Source organism: Callospermophilus lateralis, chromosome 3, assembly GCF_048772815.1.
Source record: "Callospermophilus lateralis isolate mCalLat2 chromosome 3, mCalLat2.hap1, whole genome shotgun sequence".
NCBI classification, from domain to species: Eukaryota; Metazoa; Chordata; class Mammalia; order Rodentia; family Sciuridae; genus Callospermophilus; species Callospermophilus lateralis.
In genome coordinates, this window is record NC_135307.1 from 15,351,009 (window position 1) to 15,372,898 (window position 21,890).

General features: G+C 43.2%; 1 non-coding gene across 1 annotated transcript; it reads right to left on the bottom strand.

Moving 5' to 3' along the window:
* Window positions 1-8,478: 8,478 nt before the first annotated feature.
* Trnaa-ggc (transfer RNA alanine (anticodon GGC)) lies at window positions 8,479-8,551 on the bottom strand. The gene has a single exon. It is a non-coding gene; the product is annotated as a tRNA-Ala (tRNA).
* Between the last annotated feature and the right edge of the window lie 13,339 nt (window positions 8,552-21,890).

Consider the following 21,890-nt stretch of genomic DNA (forward strand, 5'->3'; position numbering starts at 1 on the left):
ACATCTATCTAGGAGGGGCTTTCCTTCGGGCGGGGGAGGGCAGTTTCCCGACTGTCCACCTGCCAGTCAGAGCCAAGCAGGGGCCCTCCGCCGCTGCCTGCCAATCAAGCTCGAGCCCGCTCTCGGCCGCGTCCCCTGGGGTCCCCTCCTGTTTCGACTATACTAAAAACCCGAGCCCAGCACGCCCCTGCCGCGGCCGGAGACAAGGAACCACAAGGGGGAACTGGAAACGGGCCCTTTGGGAAACAGGAGTGCCCACAAGGGTTCTTCTCGAGGGGCTGGGCCCTGCGCTCCGGCACCAGAAGGGTGACAATTCGAGTTCGGGTTTCAAGGGGAGGGGAGGTGCTTTTATGTCTCCGGTGGCAACGGTGGTTCACACCACGCGCCCGACCAGCGGCCAAGGGCGCTGCTTTTTGGAACACGGGGGGTAGGCGAGGTTGGCTCCAGATCGCCCCGCGGAGAGCCACGGGCCACGGCACAGAAATGCAGCATTATTTCTCAGCCATGCACATGCTTCGCAGCGAGCAAAGCCTGCCCCGCGGGGGCAGGAAGGGCGAGCCTTGTCCCGAAGCCCTCGAGCGCTGGCGGGACCGGGCGCGGCGCGGGCACTACATTTCCCGGCGGAGGAGCACACAGCGGCGTCTCACACACGCCCCGAGACACGCCCCGAGACGCGCTCCGTAGCCGTTGGCTTAGATGGCGCTGCTGCGGCTTCTTTCCGCGTACACTTCGGCAAGGACGCTCTGATAGGCCAGCGCGACCCTGCAGTGGTTGGCCGGAAAGAGTCGAGCCGCCTGATTGGCCGCGCCGCACCTGCAATGCGTCAAGCCGCGACGGGCGTGGAGGGCTCCGCGTGAATGGCCATGACCCGCGGGGCAGCCCGTGGCCTTTCGGAGGGAGAGGCCCCGCCCGGGCCGCCATCTTTACTAGTGGCAACGCGGACGGCCCCGGGCGCGCAGGGGCTGCACTGCGCTCTTTGACCAGTAGAAAAAGGCTCTGCGGCAGAAGTTTTATTTGGGGGTTCTTTTTCCTTTCTGGTGGGTTGTTTTTGCTCAGGTTCGGGGGATTGTTTGGAGAACGTAGAAGGCGACGACTCGGGGCTTGGCGCTGAGGGTAGAATGGACACTGGATGGAAAGGGTCTGAGAAGGGTTTTAGCTTTGGCTTTAATAAAACTGCTTGGCTTGCGTTCTCTCGGCGTGCACGGCCGGGCGGGGGTGCGATCTGATTGAATTTCTGCAGACAGAAGTGAGACTTGCTGCCTGGGCATCTTGCTCGAGTCGGAGAGCCATTCTGGAAAGCTCTCCCGAATACGTCATTGGTTCTTGCTCGCGCAGTGCGCGGACCCGCCAGCCCGGAATGAGTTTTTGTTTTTTGAGAACTGTAAATCAAACAGCCGGGCTGGAGATTACTTCTCAGCTCCGGAGGCAGTGGCCTGCAGGGGCAAAACTGACCTCGCCTGACAGCTCCAGAAAATGATTTTGATCATGTCAGCTTATTTGCCTTTTTTGGGCAGATGTTATTTATGATGTTTGTGCATTTGTCCCCGATTGCCCTCCCCACTTAAAAAAAAACAAACCCTAATTATCAGACGTGATAGTTATTCAGGACTCACTCTCCCCTTTTGTGGAACTAAAGAACATGTTCCCTGGATGATTTAGAAATTGGGGAAACAGAAGAGGTCGTGGATGTCATCGTTTCGCCAGTGGCGTTAGCTTTGTGGGTTTTATTTGAGCTGTGGAGGTGCAGATTCAGTGGATTGTGGATATCCAAAGGTGAATTCTGGAGCTGCCTCCATGTGGGTGTTGCCGTGGATACAGGGCAAGGGAGTGAATTGTGTGGCCAATAAACCTGGCAGGGCCAGGCCTCTGGTGTATTAAGCCTTAGTAGTAATTGACTGCTCTGGTTTGTGTATCCAGGCTTTCTCCATCCGCATCCCCATCTAGGATTTGTGGATTGATCAATGCAGGCACACATGGGCGTGTCGATTCCTGTTAATGACTAATACAAGTGGCACTCATTACCACGCGTAGATTTCCTGATTAGATGGTGCATCTAGGAGTATAGATTTTGTACCCTTTGCCATACATTCTGATTTGCAAGTTATTGCTGCTTTTACATAATCTTAGCATTTTTTAACAATTACTTATGACTCATATTTCTTTTTTTCCCCTTAATCTAGGTAAACCATCATTGCCTTCTGCCTAGAATTAACACTCCCATTTTATTGGGTTTAAATATTATGTCAGAGCACTGAGTTCATGGACATTGCAAAAGAAAGAAACTTGCAGCTTTGTATAATCTCTATATAGCAACAACCCCTCCTGCCTGTAGAGCACACAGTACCTCAGTGTTTGGCAGCTGCAGTGCTAGGAGTTGGTCCTTAGCTTGCTGCGAGCACAAAAAGTCTTCCAGAGCCTGGATTGCTTCTGTGTTGTGAAGAGAATCAAATCTCAGAGTTGTGAGGATTGTATGCTGTGCAAATGTGGCAGCACTGTGTAAACTGCAGAACTATTGACATATTGATAGGGAATTACTAATGCAATAATTGAGTGCCCATACTGTCTTGCCTTTTGAGAGGAAGATTTTCCTTCAGGATTTTCTGTCTCTGGAAAGAGCAAGTGAATAAATTCATATCCAAAATAAATTCATATCCAAAATAAACCTTACGTTGCATTGTTTTCTTCTTAATGAAAATAGTATTAATACAACCTTGTTAGCATGCGGTACCAGATTTGGGGGGACTCTTAGAGTGATTAGCTCATCACAGTCTTTAGTGAATGTGCCTGGTTTTAATATCAAATGTGTTCAGAAAGTTCCTTTTAGCTCCACAAACCAGGACAACTGGTCAACTTTGGACTGTTTTCAGTGTCAAAGATGGGAGGATGAACAGAATGGAAAATGAAAGACTTTTACTATATGGAGGTTCCTTATATCTGGGGGTTACCAGGCCCAAGAAAAAGGATGTCCTTGTGTAAAATAAGTGTGGTGTGGGCTGATACCTGAAACTCAAAGCTCCAAAGTCAAACTGATAACTTTATCCTTTTTGGGGGGTGGGGGTACTGGGGATTGAACTCAGGGGCACTCAACCACAACCCCAGCCCTATTTTGAGTTTTATTTAGAGAAAGGGTCTCCCTGAGTTGTTTAGCACCTCGCTTTTGCTGAGGCTAACTTTGAACTTGCAATCCTCCTGTTTCAGCCTACCCAAGCTGAGGTGTGTGCTACAGGTGTGTGCTACTCTGCCCAGCTAACTTTATCCATCTTTACTGTTCAGTTCTCACACATGACTTGTTTTCAATATCTTAAATTTTTCCTATTAAATTGTCACCTTTATTTTTAGTAAAGACTTTACAAAACTGTTTGTCACTGTAGAATACAGAAATACTTCCTCATGCCCTAGGTCCTTTGTCACCAATCAGCCTAGGGTTCTTTTGTTCAGGGAGAGATCATGAAAGGGCGGCCAAGTATAGCTTTTTTGGTGTGGTGGCTTCTTAGCTCTTAGCCGTGAATATTACAGCTAAGACTTGGGCTCTCTGCAGTCTTGGATGTGCATGTTGAAGAGGCAAGCAGCAGCACCATTTAAACAAGGCTTTATTGGGACTGATGCCCTACCACAGGGAGGCAGTACACAGGGCTGAGCTCCTGGATTGGCTCCTTGAGGAGTTAAGGAGTGAAGCTTATGTCTGCAAAAGGCGCAGTCAGCTGTCAACCAGGAACTACTGTTCCCTCACGTGGGTTCTTTGCTCTTGATGATCTGTGTGGTTTGTTGGGTCCATCTGCACTTGGCTGTTGGGATGGGTGAGGTGCTCCCACCAGCCCAGGTGGCTTCAGCTGTCTGCAAAAGCAACCTATATCCACACCCTTCGGGAAGGTTCAGGCCCTTCCTGGGCTGTCTCATTTGGCCAATTGGATAAAGCCTAATGCTCTTCGGATCTGTTGCCCATGTTCATAGTTGACATCATGCTCCGTTTCACTTAGAGGTTAGTGAAAACAAAGGTGTTCTGTTTTTCATCCAAGTACAGGGATCCTTGAATTCCCTCCAAGAAGTCCACCCTGAGAACCCCTCCCCCTCTCCATTGCCTCATTTCAGTTTTCTTGCAACTTCGATGACTTTCACAGTTTTTGCCTTTACATTCTCACTGCCACCACCATGGTTCAACACGCTGCTGCTGTTTTCCTCACTTTTACAAAAGTCTCCATTGGTCTGTTTTAGTCTGCTCCTGCTATAACAAATACCGCAGACTGGGTAATTCACAAACAACAGAAATTTAGTTCTCAGTTCCAGTGGCTGGGAAGTGCAAGGTCAGGGCACCAGCAGATTTGGAGTCTGATGAGGGCTCATTCTGCTTCCAAGAAGACACCCTGTGGCTTCCTCGTATTGTGGAGGTGGAAGGGCAAAAGGGGGTGAATGCTGTGTCCTCATGTGACAGAAGAGATGAAAGAGCCAGGTAGCTCTCTGAAGCCTCTTTTATAAGGTCATTAATCCCATCCATGAGGGCAGAACTCTCCTGAGTAATCGCTTCCCAAGAGGCCCCATCAGTTTGGGGTTTAAGTTCCAAAATTTCAATTTTCGAGGGACACATACCTTCAAATCACAGCAGTTTCCCATCTTTTGCTCAGTCGATGGAGGACTTTATCTAAAACACATCTAATTGTCCTGAGTTCAATCCCCAGCACTGCAAATCAATAAATGAGTCAACCACATCTGACGATATCGTTTCCCTATTAAAAACCTCAATAGTTTCTCATGGCCTTCAGGATTAAGTCCAGGTTCCTTTAAGAATTCCTTCAGGGATCTCCATAATCTGGCCTTTTCAGTCTTAATAACCTGCTCTCCTTTGCATCTCTTAAATTTCAGTTGGATGAATTGATCTTTAATACTTGTGCTCCTGCCAGGCGTTGTGGCACACGCCTGCAATCCCAGAAACTCAGGCAGCTGAGGCAGAGGACTGCAAGTTTGAGGCCAGCCTCGGCAACTTAGGCCCTAAGCAACTTAGCGAGACCCTTGTCAAAATAAAAAGGGCTGGGGATGTGGCTCAGTGGTCGAGCACCCTGGGTTCAATCCCCAGTGCCAAAAAAGAAACAAAATAATTTGTGTTCCCTCATCCTTTATTGGTGTTGCTGCTTTGGCCCACACTTTTGGTCTCCATCGTCTGCTAACAAAGGTCTGATATCCTTAAAGTTTCACTTCAAATGTGAAGTCAGCTGAAGTGAACTCTTCCTCCCATGGGATCCCTTAGCATTTACTTCACTCTCTTGTGTTACCACACTCAACTTTTATTATGGGCATTTGATTACTCATTCAATAAATATCTGTTAAGTCGCCACTGTGATGCTGAACAGAAGGGGGATATAAAGTGAAATAAATTTGGACTTTGAGTTTTTAAAGGATATACATTTTAGGTTGGGAGAGAATGTGAACCCAAGTACTTATTTCCCAGGTAGGAGAAAATGACAAGTATTTCAGGAGTCCGGAGAGAGAATTCAGTCTGCTGGAATGATCAGAGAAAGCTTTGCGGAGGAGGTGGCATCTGAGCCAGCGTGGAGGATCAGCACCCTATATGGATGTACCCAGGGAAGGCATGCCACATGGGGGAACACTGGGAGCGCAGGCAGAGAGACTGAAAAGAGCAGAGAGATCGGGGAAGGGCAAGAACTTCAGTTTATTATTCAGGAGCCTGGTGAACAATTAGGCCCGTGGCAGGTTTGTTAAGTCTAGAGAATGAATGGCCGTGTGCTCCAGCAAGAAGACTAGACCATCCTGTGTGCCTGGAATCCACTGAAGAGCTAGGAGAAGAGGCTGACTAACCAAAGGTGTTTAAGAATAATGTAGCAAAGTAAGAGGTGAGTTTTATAGAGACAGACTAGAGCGGGAGGCCAATGAAGGCAATAAAAATAGGAATAACATCCAATATTTATTTATTTTTAATACCTTTATTTTATTTATTTTTTTATGTGGTGCCAGGGAACAAACCCAGTGCCTCATGCATGCTCAACCAGAGCTCTACCACTGAGCCACAACCCCAGCCCCAACATCCAATATTTATTGAGCACTTAGGATGCGCTATGCACCATCTTGATTTGCAGTATCTCACGTATTGGTCACTAAAATCCTGCTTGCTCCTTTCCACAAATAAGGACATTTAGGCTTACAGATGATAAATAACTTGTCCAGGTTCACCCACGGGGACCACTAACCATCAAATGTATGTTAATATCTGTAGTGGTCCATGAGTTGGCTAGAATCTGAAGATGTTCGTGGAATTAGAGTAGGGAAAGTATAAGAGATGACACTCTATAAATGATAGTGTTTTTGCAGTCTGTGTTTGAGACAAAAAGCAACAAATGTCACCACAGTGGGACTAAATTCCTGGGCTTTTTTGTCCAATATTGGTCTCATCATATGCATCCTCGACCCTTTTCTGAGCAGTGTACAGATACCAATGGGCTGGGTACTTTCAGGACTTCTCAAAAACCTTGTAGGAGAGAGTGTTCCCTTACAGTTGCAAATATTCCCACCAGGGACCCTTCCTGAATGAGATCAAGACATTTCCTCCAGAGTGAAAGACCTTTCTCGAGCTAGTACCTATTTAAAGATGCGTAATGATTTCAGTACACTGGAGAAGTGATTTTCCTATTCTCTGTTGATGGAAATTTTCACATTGTAGATGGAAAAATTAAACCCTATATAGGGTAGAAAATCCTTCAAATCTAGGAAGGCTTTTTGCCCAGAGGCTATCACCTTCACAAGTTCTATGCACATTTCATGATTATGGACTACCTATTCCACCTTACTAATAATGTACATCATTTTGTGTATGTGTTTATCATTCTAATTAGATCATAAGTCCCTTAGAAACAAATTACCTTCAAAAAAGTCCTCCCACTTACTACATGTCCTGGATGTAATTGTCTCTCAATCTTGTTTTATTGTTTTGCTATTCTTTATCTTTCCTATTCAGCATTTCTCTCTTTTCCCTTCAGTACTGGGGACGGATCCTGGGGCTTCGCACATGCCAGACAAGTGCTCTACCACTGTGCCACATCCCCAGCCCCACAACGTGTCTCTGATGGCAGCACTAAAAGTTTATTGAAAAGGGTATTCATTCAGATTTAGTACCAATATTTACTCATTCTATGTACCCAGGCCTTTCAGAATGTGAGTGCCATTTATTTTCTTTGGGGACCATAAATCTTTGGAATTTGGGAGATCATAGACTCTTGAGAATCTGTGAAAGCCATAGAAACCTCCCAGAAAAACACGTACCTTTAACTAATTCTGCAGTTCCGGTATTAGACCCTTAATTTTCTGCTTCCATTAAAACCAAGCCCAAAAAAGCATCCAAAACAACAACAAAGGACCAGCCCCTGTGTGATGTGTTCAGTGTTCACCACTCTGATTGTGTGTGCTTTGCCTGTACTGTACAGGTAGCTAGGTGGCATTCACATGTGGCAGGTCAGCCACAAAGCATCATGGAAACTAGGTCAATACTTGACATTTTTGTTGGTTTGTTTAAATCTTCGTCCCTAAAGCAAAAATGGTCACCTTTCTGCTACAAGAATTAGAAAGGCAAAATTTATTATAGTATTGGCTTTCCAATAAGGTGAGAGTTCTCATTCTTTATGGATACAATCATTTTTCAAATTATAACATGCCATATCAATTAACATAGTCTTTGATATTTTAAGTTCTAGTCTCTCTTTTAAATTTTGTGAATCATCTATAACTAAATTAACCAAGATACAAAAACGAAATTTTTTTTTACAAAATAGTTTCCCATGAGATTTATTATTATTGATGTTTGAACAATGTTTGATTTCTTCTTTCTTTTTTTTAGTTGTTGATGGACCTTTATTTTATTCACTTGTTTATATGTGGTGCTGAGGATCGAACCCAGTGCCTCACACAAGCTAGGCAGCTAGGCAAGCGCTCTACCACTGAGCCACAACCCCAGCTGCTTTCTTCTTTTTCTTTTTGATACTGTCAGCTGAACCTAGGGGCACTTTACCAATTGAGCTATATTCCAGTCCTTTTTTTATTTTGATTCAGGGTCTTGCTAAGTTGCCCAGATGACTTAGAATTTACTGTTCTCCTGTCTTCTGAGTTGCTGGGATTACAGGCCTGCACCACCACCCAGATCAATATTTATTTATTACCTTGAAAAATTTTTATTTTCATTGAAGAGAATAAATAGTGAGTATTTTCAAAACAGTTTACTAGTGGATTGGGTTTCTTCACTTATGTGACTGTTCTAACATCAGCATTTGCTAAATTTCAGTGCTAAAGGACTGAAAACAATGTAATATTTTCCTTTTTAAAAGCTTACATTGTGTTATGTTACATAGTGTTATTCAACTGGCCCTGTGTATATGAAATTTATGGATGTGTTAAAGGGCTCAAAGAGGGAACAAAAGCTGTCATTTGAGAATTTTCTTTAAAATTGTGTGTGTGTATGTGTGTGTGTGTGTATGTGTGTGTGTGTGGTGCTGGGGATTGAACCCAGGGCCTTGTGCATGCCAGGCAAACACTCTACCAACTGAGTTATATCCCAAGACCACAATCATTTTTTTAATTTTTTTTTTTTTTTAGTTGTAGATGGACACAATATCTTTATTTTATTTATTCATTTATTTACTTATTTATTTTATGTGGTGCCAAGGATGAAGCCCAGTTGCTCACACGTGCTAAGCAAGCGCTTTGCCACTGAGCTATAACCTCAGCCTGAGGATTTTTCTGTATGTGAACAGTTAACAATGGGATCACCTGACACCAAACAATGTTTACAAGCCTCTACCTAGAAACTTGTTGCAGTTTTTATTATTTCAGTAAGACAAAGCTATTGAAATTCCCCAAAAGATTTCCTTCCAAGTGCTTTTTAGAATCTGGTAAGACTGATTTGTTTCTGAATGAATTCTGTGTGTTTCATTTCATTTATTTGTTGGAGATGGAACCCACATTCTTACATATGCGAGGCAGGTGCTCTATCACAGAGCTACATGCCCAGCACTGAAGTCTATATTAAATTATAGAACAGTTTGATTACAACATGGAGATTATTCTGCCTATTTTAAGTAACTATAGGCATGGCAAACGTTATCAGAATCATCAGTGAACATTATTGTAATTCTTTATATGTGCCAGGTACTCCAAGAGGTATCAAGCTTGTAAAAAACTGCACATGTCCCTGTCCTTTAGGTGCTCAGGACTAGCCTGTAACCCATATGAAAGGAGAGACTTTTTTTTTTTTTCAATTTTTAGTTGTAGTTGGACAAAATACCCGTATTTTATTTATTTATGTAGTGCTGAGGATCCAACCCAGTGCCCCATGCATGCTAGGCAAGCGCTCTACCACTGAGCCACAACCCCAGATACTTTGTTTTATTCATTTTTCGTATGTTTATGTTTTCTGGCCTCCACCATATGTACAACCATGTCCAGTATATGAAAGCTGCTAAGCAAATATATATTGGACATCTAAATCAAAAAAAGAGTTACATAAAAGAAAGAACAATTCTATTTTGTAATACAGCTTTTCAAAGGAAAATATTACATCATGTTGTTATTTTAAAACATTTTATTTTGTGATATTTGATACATACAAAATATACAGTAAATAGAAGTTATTAACATAATATTAAAATAAGCCATAGTAAACCCACCATCCATTCAAATTTCTAGAAAATTGCCAAAACTGTGGAAAATACTTGTATACTCACAAATGTCATTCTGCTCCTTCCCCCACCAACTCAAACTACATTTCAAGAGTATCTTAACTTTGAGGGCTGGAGTGTAGCTCAGTGGTAGAGTGCTGCATGTGTGAGGCCCTGGGTTTGATCTCCAGCACCAAAAAGTTTTAAAAAGGATTATTTTAACTTTAAGATGTGTAAATCAAAAACAAAGATTGCAAAAGACAAATCTGTATAACACTTTTAAGAATTACAAACTTATTGAATGAAGAATATATTCTTAATCGTCATGTGGAAGATCATTTATTAAAAGTCCTTATTGTTATCATCATCAAAAAATAATGAGCCAAGTTATTCTAGAAATAGGAACAACAAAAAGGAAAAGTGACTTTTGAGTGCTAAATCCTAAGCTACTGACCTGCTCACACAGGTAACATATGTCCTATAATGATCTAGTATTCTCCTCGGTGTAAAATGATTTTTTGAAATGTCCTTTTATTTTTTACAGTCTGCTATAGATTGCTTTTCTATTTGACATATGTAGTGATTTCTATTTCATAGTCTCAGAACTGTCCCTAAACACTTTAGATATGTTCTTACAAATATTCTGAGTTAAATTCATTCCGTGAGTTTTCTGAAGAGGTTTTAAGTTAGAATACTGGGTATACATAAATATTTACCAAAACAGAAAAGAAAACACCAGAATTGCATTATAGCAATTGGGGTGGGCAGGTACTGGCTGTTGAGACCAGGGAACCTCTACTACTGAGCTATATCCCCAGCCTTTCTTATTTTATTTTGAGACAGTTCACCTAAATTGCCCAGGCTGGCTTCAAACTTGGAATCTTCCTGCCTCAGCCTCCTGAGTCTCTGGGATTACAGGTGTACTCCATCATGAGAGCCACATATTTGTTAACAAAGAATTCTTGGACTAGTGTTTACCAGGTGCATCTTTTGATATAATACACAATGTAGTGTATTGTGTGTATTCCCTTAAACTCATAAAGTCCAAAGAAATAGATTATAAATGAATAGGGCCCCTTTCCTGTACAATATTACCCTTCCCATTGATCTTTCTACATTTAATTTCTAAAGCAATTCTAAAGGTTACTGTCAGACAAATTGTCTTTCCCATCTTTTTCCTTTTAATTTTTTGATTTTAGATTTATAGAGAATTTAGAAGAATAGTACAAAGAATTTCTACGCGCTTTGCCCCTGAATTTCCCAGTGTTAGCATTTGGTGCACAGGCTATGTGTGCAGGTGATCTGTGGCTCACTCTCCCTCCCCCAGACATGGTGGCCCTTTCCCTAAATGTTCAATGTATAATTTCAGAACTAAGATTATTCTATTACATAACCTTAGTGCAATTATCAAAGTCGGAAATGGATACACCACCATCATTAATGTTGTCTAATCTATAATCCTCATTCAAATTATTCTACTTGTCTCAATATTGTTTTTTTCCACATTTTTTCTTGGTGCACTATAGTTGTGCATAGGGATGGGATTTAAATGTTTTTTCTTTCATAGCAAAACAAAACTCCTAAGTCACGCATTGTATCCAGATGTCATCCCTAGTCTCGTGTAATCTAGAATTGTTTCTCAGTCTTGTTTTTTTCCCTATGATATTGATTAATTTACTGATATCACACCAATCGATATGCTGAGCATTTTTATGGAAGTGCTTATATTCTAAGCAACTGAATTAATCACTATCAAAATGCACAGAAAAGGTTTAATTATCAATTATCTTATGCTACAACCATTAAAAAAAAACATTCCCAAAGAAATGGTAGAGTGAAGGGTAAGAGAAAGACAATTTAGAATTCTAGATTCATTCTGTGCCCCCATACTAACCCAGTCCAATCTCTTTCAGAGTTGAGAAAATAAACCCAGACAGGTTTGATCAAACGTTCTCTAGGTCTCCTGCTTTTCATAGCTTAATGGAAAAAAAAAAAAAAAAAAAGTCGTAAAATCTAAAAGTAGTACCTTGCATTTAAAAAAATTTCCCCCAAGTTAATTCCATCCACTATGTTTGGTTTTAGCATAAGAATTCTGCCTGGCAGTGATATGTTACATATTTATTGTGTACAACATTTGATACTTGAATTATATTATATTTATAATATAGTATCTATATTACATTATAATACAGTATATCTTAGCTCCATCTACATAGTATTTGGATAGAAGTGTGACAATTTTTCCAGGACATACATATAATGTGACCATGTTAAAGATATCATGGAAGACTATGTCCTGAAGGAGAGGAGACTCTGTGTGTGTGTGTGTGTGTGTGTGTGTGTGTGTGTGTGTGAGTGTGTGTGTGTTAGGGATCAAACCTAGGGCCTTGTGCATGCTAAGCAAATGCTGTACCACTGAGCTATGTTCCAAGCCCAGAAGAAGCCTTCTCACCAGATCCTGCTAGGCTTTCCAGGAGAGTACCCTGTGCAGCCCAGGGCACTGGTGGGAATCACTGCTGCAGGTTTGCGGCGAGGCTAACCTCACTTGCACCTTGTACACATTTCTTATAAACTATGGATTTCCTGTTTGACCTTCATACATATTCTATGTTACTTCTAATTAAAAAGATCTTATTGCCCAGAAGTCACCTAAGGAGATGGCTCTTCTTTATCCAGTGGCTTCTGGTTAGCCTGGGCATCACCACATCCAAGCCTGACAAGCTCACAAACTAATTATGAAGAGATTTGTGGAATTCCATGCCTCCAGCCCAGAAAGTGTGGTAACTCAGGAGTGACTCTGGCCAGTAGAAGGCAGTTGGGGGCAGTGCAGTTATGGGCTGCAAAGCAGGGAGGGAGAGCAGTAGCTGGACTTTGATGCCACCTTGAGGAGTTGGAGAAATATTGTGAATGAGAGGGCTGATTCAGACCGGGAGAAGGGAGGCCAAATTCTGGCCTCTCTATGCCACTCCCTTTCTCCAGTGACTCTGGGAAAAGCACTGAAATCTGGACCCTGGTTTTCTTGTATAGAGAAAAGCAGAACCACAACATAGATGACCTTCAGTTTCCTTCTGGCCATAACATTTTAGGATTCAATAGGAATGAATAGGAGGCATTAGCTCAGTAATAGTTCTTTGGTTTCACAATTGACAGGTTTCATTCACTGGTGGATGCCCCCAAGGTTGTTACTAGCCACCTGCTGCTGAAAATATGCCATATCTATTTCAAGGCATTCAGAATATTTACACTTTTAAACCTCACTGAGAAATCTAGGCCTGTCATCTTATGGATCCTAAATGGTACTACCAAAACACGGGGTAGTATATTGTCAGTGTCAGGAGATCATTTCTATACAAATTGCCAGAATACCTGCTTATGTACATCTGGCTTGTTTCTAAAGGGGTTTTTATAGCATTTTGAAATTTACTTTCTTTGATAATTCCCTATAGGGAGATGTATGCTGGAGTGTTAGAGTCTGTAAACAAATCAGGATGGCTCCTGGAAAATGTTAGTCTGTAAACAAGTCTGGATGGCACCTGGCAAAATGCCAGAGGGAGTGGTTTATGAGGTGGGGCCAAGGAGCCATTAAGTGTGGAGATTTCTTATTGGATGACTGCTGTATTAGTTTATGTTAATTAAGATAAGCTGTGTGGAATGTATAAATACCTCGGTTGTCTTACAATAAATGGCTTCCACTCCTGCTGTATCAATCTACACAAGTTGCTCGTCACCCCCGGGTTATTTTGCCCAGCCAGCCGGGCTGCAGCACTGCAGATTGAATCCAAGGCCTTGAGCATGCTTGTGTTCCATCACTAAGCTAAACCCCGGCCTTTACAATTCTTAATTTTATTTTATTTTTTTTTATTTATTTTTTTTTAAAGAGAGAGAGGAGGGGGAGAGAGAGAGAGAGAGAATTTTTTTTTTTTTAATATTTATTTTTTAGTTCTCGGCGGACACAACATCTTGGTTGGTATGTGGTGCTGAGAATCGAACCCGGGCCGCACGCATGCCAGGACAGCGCTACCACTTGAGCCACATCCCCAGCCCAATTCTTAATTTTAAATCTCCAGAAAGAATAGAGTGATTGAAGAACTCCACCCCTCCCAATTTTAATTGTCGATAATTATTTATGAGAGGTAACCTACCTACCTTTCTTTCTCTCTCTCTCTTTCTCTCTTTCTTTCTTTTTGTTTGTATTTCACTTAGAGACAGGGTCTCACTGAATTACTTAGGGCCTCACCATTGCTGAGTCTGGCTTTGAACTGGGGATCCTCCTGCCTCAGCCTCCCCACCCACTGGGGTTACAAGCCCGTGCCGCTAACATTTCGTTTTTAAATGACTGTGAAACAAATGGTTTGGAGAATGTTTGAAACACCAGCATAGTTTGTGAGAGCTGAAAGCTGAGAGCAGACTTGGAAATGATTGGGAAATGTAAATCCTGTCTTTGTTTCTTCCTTCCTCCCTTTTCTTCTTCTTCCTCCTCCTCCTCCCTCTTCTTCCTCCCCCTCCTTCCCTTCCTTCCTCTCCTTCCCCCTTCCCCTCCTTCTTCTCTTTTTTGGTATCTGGGGTGGAACCATGGGGTGCCCTACCACTTAGCTACATCTCCAGCCCTTTTTTATTATTTATTTTGAGATGGGGACTCACTAAGTTGCTGAGACTATCTTTGAACATGAGATCCTCCTCCTTCAGTCTCCCAAGTGGCTGGGATTACAGATGTGTGTCACTGTGCCCAGCCCTTTTTTGTTTCTATATAGCTGGAAACTGATAAGCACAGGTGACTGGCAGTTACAGCACACATATGTTCGTGGAATTTTCTCCTATCTCCTGCTCATGCACCTAAGCATTATCTTTTGTCTCACAGAAGATCCAAATCACAGAGTTTTTGCTCACCATGAGCACAGATGGAATTGCGGGGGCAGGCAGCACCCCCGCCAAGGTAGTTTCCTGCTCAGAAGTTGTGAGTTGCCTAAGAAATAGAAAGTCTGAAATAATTAGTAAGAAATAAGAGACAGAGCCAAAAATCAGATTTAAAGGGAGCATCTGATTGGTCTTCCGGTCCTGATAGGAGCTGGAACTGAATAACTAAAAAATGGCTCCAATCTTTTATTTAAGAGGGACTGCATCAAAGGCAGGGATAAGGTTTCAGCGAGAGGAGTCATCTTGGCAAGCCACACCCATCTCCAAGATGTTCTCTGGCTCCAGCGGGTCACCCCTGTGCTGTGCTGAACTTGTTGATGGAGCTGGGTAGGAAGTCACAGGAACCTGGCGCTCTCAAACCAGCAGGGTTGCGGCTGGGAGTTCCATAGCAGGCTGTCCTGCCCAATGGCTTCATGCACAGTTCACGGATGGCTTCCGACAGGTGCAGCTAGGCAATGGGGAACATTTTCAACTCTTTCAAAACTACATCTTCAAAATATTGATCAAGGAATAAAAAGGCTATGATTCTCACATGAATTTTAGAATTGATCTTCAATTAAACTTAGGTCCCAAACAGATCCAAATATAATTATTTTGCTTCCTTCCCACTAATACAATTAGAGACACTGAAATATCTACAGGATTGCTTTTGATGGACATCCTGACATTTTATCCAGGGGCAAAAAATTATAATTCTGTTTAAAGTTGCTAATTTCATGATGCTTTTTTTTAAATTAATTTTTATTGTAGGTTGTTCAAAACATTACATAGTTCTTGATATATTATATTTCACACTTTGATTCAAGTGGGATATGAACTCCCATTTTTACCCCATATACAGATTGCAGAATCACATCAGTTGCACAACCATTTTCATGATGCTTTTTAAGCCTACTTCTATTCTCACTGATTTTCGATTTACCTTCGATACCTTTCAACATTTGTGGATATTTTGATATTACAGTATTGTAGAAGGTGATATTTGGACTGGTTGACAATGTAAGCTCTTATTATAACATGTATAGCACTCATTATAATTTCCATTTATATGGATCCTTCCACCTGCATTAGAAATCAGCCACCAATATCAACCATGGGAACTACAGCAGAGTGCTGTCAAACCCTGTTAGTTTCTCCCAGCTCCCATTTTTGCTGAATAGAGATGTTGGTTGAGATTTATCTCCTCCTTGCTCTCTCTCGAAAGGTTAGTGCTTTTCCTTATCATCTCATGATTTAATTATGCGACCTCCTTTTCTTTAGAATTTTCTCCCTTCTCGGGTTGACCAAGTCCGTTACCAACTTGCAGGAAACGGTGTAAAGTGTTATTTCCGTGTCAAGGCCCATCCCAAGACTGTGTCCTCCATATTTTCCCATGTATTTTGATTATATATTTAGAATTTTTATAAATATTTGAAATGTTAAAAATTTCTGGTCAAAGTTAAAAGTATTCTTTTGTAGGCTGATCTGATCATTTACTTAAAACATACTCAGGAAAGCTTTTGGGTTTTATTTTCAGTTGCTCAAAACAGGCTTTGGATTTTCTAAGTCATATACATTTGCTTTTATTCTTTTTTCTTCCTTTATTTGGCAGCAGGAGATCTCTGTGGGATTCTCTGGAGTCCTAACTACTTTGCATTTCCCTACAGCACTGACTTTAGTTCTACTGCTGATTATATGTCAATACAGTTCTGTGTGGATTCTTTTTCTCTTAAATTATGCTGTCATAAAACTAAATGAGTTTACCAAGTGCCAAGAATATATTTAATAGAAATGAAGTTTCTCACTAATATAAGTAGCTGTAGGAAAGCTACCTCATAAATAATGTTTTGTGAGATTCAAATTTTAAGGAAAAAAAGTTAGAATTTTTTTTGATCTTTATATTTATTTATTTATTTTATTAGTTGCTCAAAACATTACAATGATCTTGACATATCATACATTTGATTCAAATGGGGTATGAATTCTTATTTTTCCACGTGGACAGATTGCAGGATCACATTGGTTATACAGCCACGTTTATACACACTGCCACGCTAGAGTCTGTTGTATTCTGCTGCCCTTCCTATCCCCCCTCCCCTCCCCTCCCCTCAAAAAGTCAGAATTTTGAAATGATTCTGAAACTGAACTTTGGGGAAGGACTGCAAATGTAATTTACTTGTATAGATAATTTAATTATATAGCTCTTTGTTTGATTTCAAAGTTTCATTTATGTTCTCTCATGCCATAAGAATCTTCTAGTGGCCATAAATTCAAAAATAAAAACCATCGTCAATTTTGGGCCTTTTATGTAAATTGGCAATTAAAATCTCTATCTTTGGGCAATTAACTTTGGAAAAATAAGGTATCAGTGTAAAAGTTTTTTTCTTCTTCTTGGCAGTGCTGGGAAGAGAACGTAGAGCTGCAAACATGCTAGGCAAGAGCTCTACCACTCATCTACACCACCAGCCCTAGTGTAAAATTTAAATTAAACCATTTGTCTATATAGGATCCCATGTAATGAGATATTTTAAAAATCTTTAAAGCACAATTGCTCAATGGTGGAATAAATTGACCAGAAAAGAAGCAAATCAGATCCTTGTTTCTGTGGAGACTCAAGCATAAATTAGGGCCTGTACTTGGGGGTTTTATAGAATATACTTTTTCACTGGCAGGGAGAAAGTTTCTATACTCAAATTCTAAAAGTCAAAGATTTTAATAAATCTCAGACTAATTTTTTTGGGGGGGATACTGAGTATTTAACTCAGGGGCACTGAGCCACTGAGCCACATCCCTAGATCTTTTTGGTTTTTATTTTGAGAGAGGGTCTTACTAAGTTGCTTAGGGCCTCACTAAGTTGCTGAGATTGGCCTTGAACTTGTGATCCTCCTGCCTCAGCCTCCTGAGCTGCTGGGATTTACAGGAGTGTACTACCATTCATGGCTCAGACTAATTCCTTCTGAAATTAGCCTTAACAATACCAGAGGGCATGAATGGGAGGAATTTGCGGGTGTTCAGTCATTGTTATAGATATATATCCTGAGTTGGGGCAGTGGAGGAAAAACTCTGTTTCCCCTGTTGGTGCCGTAAAGGTACACTGAAAGTAGAGAAAAAAGTGAACTCCTGTAGCTTTAAAAAGTGCTTTATAAAAGCAGCATCTAGGTCAAGTTTCTCCTCTTTCTGCAGATCTTCAGCAAGTCCTTTTTAATAGAATTTGAGAATCATTTCATCTTTGGGTTCTAGAATTTGTTCTCCCTAAACAGATGTCTGTCCTTTGATAACTGGCCATGTGTGGTAGCGTGTCCCTAGTGGGATCAAGGTGTTGATGGCAATATGTACAATTATAATGCACCAATAAAAAAAAGTGGAAAAAAAGATGCTGGTGGAAGTTGGTCAGTTTTAATTACAGTGAAAGAGCCTTGTGACCTTAAGCCAGGGGCGTGACTCCTCCCTGGGGGTGGGCACCAGCAGTACAGCTCTGCTGCCCGTTCACATGCATCTAGTTGGAAAGGGGAATGGCTGCCCAGCTGCCAGTGCACGCCAAGCATCGCCAAGCACTGTGTTAGAAAGCCCTGGGAGAAGGTCTCACTGGCCCAGGCTGAAGAATAGGGTGAGAGTCTGTTTGGGATCAACAGTAAGCTGAGCCTTAGCAAGAAAGGGACGTCAGGACGTTTGACACCATCCTAGTCCCCACTTTCTCCTGCCTGGTCATCAAGTCACAGTTTCCACCTTTAGACCCTCAGGGTCTTGACTGAGCTTTCTGCCCAGTTACCCCTCCTCAAGCTTGCTTTCTAGGAAGATTATGTGGTTACCATGCTAATGCACATCTAGATTAATGTCCTGCGTCTCTGGGGGTGTGTACAATTCAAACTCCCGTAGTTGTAGAATGAAGGAATCAGCTGACGGTAGAGGTGTTTTATGGCCACACCCCCAGGCCTTTTGGGGTTTTAAAATTTATTTTTATTTTTTAGGGTACCTAGGATTGAACTCAGGGGCACTCAACCCCTTAGTCACATCCCCAGCCCTATTTTGTATTTTATTTAGAAACAGAGTCTCACTGAGTTGCTGAGTACTTTGCTAAGTTGCTGAGGCTGGCTTTGAACTTGCGATCCTCCTGTCTCAGCCTCCTGAGCCGCTGGGATTACAGGTGTGCAGATTAATTCTTTATGAAATCAACCTTAATGATCTCAGAGGGCATAAATGAGAGGCATTTTAGGCTCTTCTGAAAATTATATCAGGCCAAACCATCTCCCGGGTGGCCTTCTTTAAGGTCTTGACCTCTAACCTCACCTCCAAGATGCTTCTCCCCCCCCCCCCCGCCCCTCCCTCCCTCTCTCTCCCTCCCTCCCTCTCTCTCTCTCTCTCTCTCTCTCTCTCTCTCTCTCTCTCCCTCTCTCCCTCTCCCTCTCCCTCTCCTCTCCTCTCCTCTCCAGCACGTATTTATGGAGCTCTACTATGTGCTCTGCACTCATCACCCTGAGCTGAAGGAAGGTACCTGCTCTCTGTAGCCTAATGAGACATGGAGCATTAGTCAAATAATTATACACATAAATGTCCGGTTACAGCTGTGGCATTGCCATGAAGGGAAGCCGAGTGCCTCTTGTAAAACTGGGAGAGTTCGGCTCAGGAAGTCCAGGACACATTCCCTGGGGGAGTTTGATTTGAGTGGACTTAAGGGAATTGTAGGATATATTCATTTCCCAGGACAACTATAACAAAGGACCCCAAACTGGGTTGCTTGAAACAGCAGAAATGTATTGCCTGAGTTCTGGAGGCTAGGAATCTGAAATCAAGGTGTCTGCGGGGCTGTTCTCTCTCTGAGCGCCCCAGGGTAGGATCCTTCCTTGTCTCTCGGAGCTTCTGATATTTGTTAGCATCCTTGGTGTCCCTTGGTTTGTAGATGCATCTGTCTAGGCATGTGGCTGGACATGTCCCCTTCTCTCTGTGCACCTGTCTCTTGTCCAAATTTTCTTTTTTATAAGAACACCAGTCATATTGGGTTAGAGCTCATCCTAATGACCTCACGTATCAATGACCTCCATAAAGGACCCTATTTCCAAATAAGATTCTTGGCGCTAGGACTTCAACATACCTTTTGTACCTGTTTTGGGGTGACAATCCAACCCGTATCTCAGGACGGGTAGCAGGAGAATCTAGTAGGCAGGTGAGACAGCACGTCCAAAGGTCCTTTGTCAGGAGAAGCATGGCCCCTGTGGAGTAGAGAATGAAGAGAAGTGAGGTGAGAGGGGAGCTGGTGTTACCGTGAGGATATGAGGTGTCCCCCGCCAATTCCTGCTCATGCAGGATTATTCAGAGGTGAAATGATCAGATTATGAGAGCTGTAACCTAATGGGTTCATCCCAGTTTGAATGGACTAACTGGGTGGTCCCGAGGCAGGTGGGGTGTGTGGCTGAAGAAGGTGGGTCACTGGAGGCTGTCCTGGAAGAATTCTTCCCCCATCCACTCCCTCGGCCACACCCCTCGGCCTCACCTTGGGCCCAGAGCCATGGACTCAGCTAGCTGAGATCTCAAAAGAGTCCCCAACAAATTATTCCTCCTCCAAGTTGTTCTTTTCAAGGATTTTGGTCACAGAGATAGATGATTGATTAACAGCTGAAAAGAAGCAAAGATCAGACCTTGCACGTGCCATCCCACCTGCCTGCTAGATTCCTCTGCAGGGTTGTCGTTAGGCCTTCCTGGGATTTTGATCTTTATTGTAATGGCGGTGAAAAGTCCCTGAAGGTCTTCATCAGGAACAAGACTGGGTTTGTACTTGGAAGAACACTGCTCTGGCTGCACTGGGCAAAACATGCTGGTGACAGAGAGGGTGGGCACATATCTCCCAGTTCTGAAGCTGCTGCCGAGCAGGTTGGAGAGGAAGGGGATGGACATCAGTGAGCCTGAGGGGGCAGAGGAGGGCCTGGTCAATGAGCAATGCCTACCATTTCTGACTAGTTTGCCTGAACGCAGGGTGGTGCGGGGCACAGAGAGAGAACCGGAAAGGGGGCTGGACTTTGAGTGTGGCTGGACCTTCTGTGCTTGGGATGATTCTCATAGAAATGTCCAGCATTTGAGGATCTGGAGCTGCGAGGACAGGTTCTGGCTGAAGACAAAGTCGCTGGCCAGCGAGTGATGATTGAGGGGAGAGTCCAGGAGAAGAGAAGACGGCCTCGGGCAGCAGCTGGAATCAGGTGCAGCAGGGAGCTGAGATGCAGCAGCAGGAGAGGGGACAGCAAGCAGAGCGCGCTCCAGGAGGACGGCAAACAGGTGCCACTGAGAGGGAGGAAGGGAGGGTGGGAGAGGAGCCCCGTGGAAGTTGGCAACCCCAGAGAAGCTCTGGGGTACTGAGGTGGGTGGAAGCCAGGTTGGGGGTTGGAGGAGCGGGTGGGGAGGTGAGGAAATGGAGACGCTCCACTCCACACTGCCCTCAGAAACTTGGCTGTGACGAGGCAGAAGCAGTGGCAACTGGAGAGCAGGCTGCGTGGCGGTCCCCACTCTGGCGGTCACCATAAGTTACCACGGTCTGGGTGACTTACATCACAAACATTTATTTTTTCACTGGAGGTGTAGCTCAATGGTAAAGCACTTGCCTAGCAAGTGTGAGGCCCTGGGTCCTGTCCCCAACAACACACACACACACACACACACACACACACAGCCTATTTTTTCAGTTGTGGAGCCTCAAAGTCTTAAGATGAAGGTGATTGATTTGATTTCTGATGAGGAGCCTCTCTTTTTTTTTTTTTCTTTTTTTGGTACTAGGGAGTGAACTCAGGGGTACTTGACCACTGAGCCACACCCCCAGCCCTTTGTTATGTTTTATTTAGAGACAGGGTCTCACTGAGTTGCTTAGCACCTTGCTTTTACTGAGGCTGGCTTTGAACTCGTGATCCTCCTGTCTCACCTCCCGAGCCTCTGGGATTACGGCATGCACCACCATGCCCAGCAGGACCTCTTCTCGGATCGTAGAGGGTATCTCCTGACTTTTTCCTCACATGGTGGAGGGAGAGTGAAAGGTAAGCTGTTTTCTCATACAAACCCCAGTCCTATCCTGAGGGCCCTGACCTCATGACCTCCCCTAAACTAACTAAACCCCGGGCCAGCTCCCTAAACCATCACTGTGGAGTTAGGGCTGCGACATGTAGGTCTGGGGGGTGGGCACACAATTCAGTCCATAATGAGAGAGTGTGGAGGGTTTGGGTTTGGGTACTGGGGACTGGGTCTATGGCCTCAGGTGTGCTAAGCATGCCCTCTATCCCTGGGGACACCCTCAGCCCTATTTTTTTTTTTTTTTCCTCAATGGAAGTGCTTTCGGTATTCTGCAGAGTTGCCGTTGAGGGGAAAGACTGA